The 3,436-nt window shown below is 41.1% G+C and overlaps 1 pseudogene; it reads left to right on the top strand.

Moving 5' to 3' along the window:
* Positions 1-386, top strand: part of LOC137988080 (uncharacterized) — a 37,366-nt pseudogene extending 36,980 nt beyond the window's left edge.
* The last annotated feature ends 3,050 nt before the right edge of the window (positions 387-3,436 follow it).

Raw genomic sequence — 3,436 nt, 5'->3', positions numbered from 1 at the left:
AATCTGGACAGATTGAGATTGGATCGTGCTGAGGGGAAAACTTCGAAAGGACTTGGAAGAAGATCAATAATCTACATTGGCATGATAACTGAACCCACTGGAGTTACAGATCACTCGGAGTCACTTTGGATGTTATTTTTACCAAAAATCCTGATCTGTTCCAGAAGTGTGGGGTTTATCAGCCAGAAATGAGTGACCACCATAGGGTGTTTGGAGAAATTAAGGGAAAAGTCCACAAACACAAGACTCGCACTGCTACTTTCCGGCAGACAACAAGTACTGATTTCGACCAGCTTAATCGGGACTTGGAGGCTGCCCCCTGGCATGTAGGGGAGATGTTTTGTAATGTGGACGATCAATATGATTATTGGAAGGGACGTGTTTGAGAGCGTTTGTGGATCAACACTCACCCACTAAAACGACACGAGTTCAGGGAGAAAGATATACCCTCTACTACTCCAGAATGGAAGCAAGCCATTAGAGATAAGAGAAAACTTGCAGTTCATTTTGCAAAGGAGCGCTCTCTTGAAAACTGCAACACGGAACACTGAACTTGCAACACTGAATATTGCAACCCGTTAACGTATAAAGGCAATAAAGGCTTACTGGGATAGAAAATCGGAAGAGCTGAAATCTAAGCCTAGCGATTTTTTTTAACACACTCAGGCCATTCATCAGTACAAAAGCAAAAGACACCACGTGCTATAGGTTGGCAAATTGAAGATGGGCTCGTTCCGAAGAAAGAACAACGTGTGGTGGCTGCCTCTCTAGCAGGCCAGTTAATACGGTGGCCAGCGAATATAGGAGCCAACCCTATCACAATCCTCAACCTGATAATTCTCATAGGAACCGCAGTAGTGTCAAGGCTCGTGAGAGTCGGTTACAATGGGAATAAATTGGATGTTCAACGAGTTTAACAAAGAGGGTGTGCAGTGGGCTCTTAAAAATCTCACTGTAAGACAGTCTGTATGGTTGGGATGTTACAGCACGCCCAAAACTCTTTTAAGGGAGTGGCTTAAGGAATTTCCCCATCCCTGACTAGACGTTGCAATAACTGTATTGACTTAGGCGAGTGGCCATCTGAATTGAAGAACGGCGAATGGACCCCGTATTTGAAAAGGGATACAGACAAGACAACTTGAACTATGCGCCCAATCACTTCACTTATATGTGTGGCCAAGATTTTTGAACACTTACTCAGCAAACAAGTGACCAGACATTATGACACCGTGCTCTGTACCACAGGATGGCAGCTTACAGAAAACAACACAGCTGTGACAACCCTGCTGAGGTTGATTGAAGCTCTGACCTGAGGCTTGGCAGTGGACAGAAAAGAGCTGTTAACAATACTGTCTACGTCTATTTAAGTAAGGCGTTTGACTCGCTAAGCCATGCACTCATTCTAAAAAAGTTTGATGCCTACGGTTTTAATAGCAGCGCACATTAAACTGATTAGATCATTTTTTGATAGCAGGCGAAACAGAGTAAAACTAAACGTCCACATGAGTGAATGGAGAATGTATTTAGCGTGTTTGTCCCTCAGAGATCGTCATTTGGCCCACTCCTCTGGAACCTGTTCCAAAATGATATGGCATCTCATATCCATGACTCAAACTTTACGCTCTGTGCTGATTACTGTCGTCGCAAACGCAAATAACTGAACTCGTTTGCACTTTAGAGCTGTATTTGAAAACGTATTTGAATAACGAGTGCGGTTAAGGACTAATGTGACGACGGACTTACCAAGCGAACCAAAATGTACGATAAAAACCTAGCTAGACCCAAACTTGGAACTAAACTGAGTAACAAGCTACCCATATATATGGTATTATGCACAATATAAAACTAGCAAGTGTAAAGACTGTTAAGAATACGAAGGCAAACTCATGAACAACACCTATCACAAAGGCTAAGCGAACGAAAGAGCTAATTAACAATGAGGCGGAAACACTAAAGTGCTGATGAACTACAAAGAACAGACCCACAAAGGTATTATCGCACCTACCATGACCACCAATTATATGTGCCCGGAAAAACCTATTGAAAAAGTTGAATCTACTCTAGTGACTGATCAGGGCCAACAATCATTGTTATAGGTATAGGAACAACTTTCTCTTGGCAAATCCAGATAAGTTTCATTCTCTTAAGATTAACCCAAGAAACAGAGATGCAGATAAGAAGGGCAGCGGTCTCACCATCGCCAATGACGAGATCATGAAAACTGAACCAAATCAAGCTACTAGTAGTAAATATAGACGATAGCCTTAACCTTTACCCAACACATTTTAGCGAAATATGCACTAAGCCAGTCAGAAAGTCAGGAGTCCTCATGCGCTTGCGCAACCTAATACCATGCAAAGCTAAGCTCATACGGTATAAAACAGCTATAATGCCCAATTTAACATATTGTCCTTTAGTCTGGAACTTTTTCAAATCTTCAAATTGCGGAAAATCGAACGCATCCAAGAGCGAGCCCTGCTGGCAGTCTTCAAAACACTTAAGCGAGACATCTGATCACTTCTTAAGCGCGCTAAGTTACCTAAACTTCAGAATAGACGTCTTACAGGTCATAGCACTACTAATGTATAAAGTAAAGAACGATCTAGGACCTAGCTACAAATCTGAGCTATTTACTCGAAAGGGTAACTGCGTTTTATAACCTTAGGAATAGTGACTTTGAAATACCACGATTTTAATACTAATACGCTATGTGTAAACACACACTTATGTATCAAGGCCCCTATCTCTTGTCCAAATTATAAATTAGTATGCGTGAACTACCAAGCCTTAGCATTTGTGAAAAACTAATATTTGTAGAGTTTGACCTGGCCAGCCTAGTGGAAGACAGTGGCAACTGCGTGCAATCTTTGGGCAGCACATGATGTTTTTATTACTTATCTGTAGTGTACAAGAATTTTTTGTGTTAATCTAATATTTTTTTTTAACGTTTCTATATATGTTTTTGTAATTTTAAACTTAATGCATAGTTTATCATCTATATTGTTACATATTATGATACTGTATCATTATTTCTATTTATTTTATAATAGTAGGTGTTTCCCATTAGCTCTATGAGCTAAAGACATGGACACGGTAATAAAGATTTTTCTTATTATTTTTATTCATTATTAATACTTATTTACAATGTTGGGTATACGCGAATGGTTCTTGACAGGACGAGGAGTGGAGGGCCTGGAAACGGAAGTGGGATTGGTTTGGAGGTGGTTGTGTGTGGGAGCTTAAGACCGTGTAGGTCATGGGCTCTTGCCCGTGTGTTGTGCATGGTTAGGTGTATGTAGTCATTTGTTGTGAGGGGGTATGAGCGTGCCCCGGGTGCCGCATATCAAGCCAAGGGGGGGTTCGTGGTCTGTGTTCTGGTGGGAGTTGTGTCATGATAACTCTTCTTACTTAAGTAGAGCTTCAGAGGTAGAATTTT

Source organism: Montipora foliosa, unplaced genomic scaffold (genome assembly GCF_036669935.1).
Source record: "Montipora foliosa isolate CH-2021 unplaced genomic scaffold, ASM3666993v2 scaffold_406, whole genome shotgun sequence".
Taxonomy (NCBI): Eukaryota; Metazoa; Cnidaria; class Anthozoa; order Scleractinia; family Acroporidae; genus Montipora; species Montipora foliosa.
Note: the sequence above shows the minus strand (reverse complement) of the source record. Positions and strands in the feature narration are given on the sequence as shown.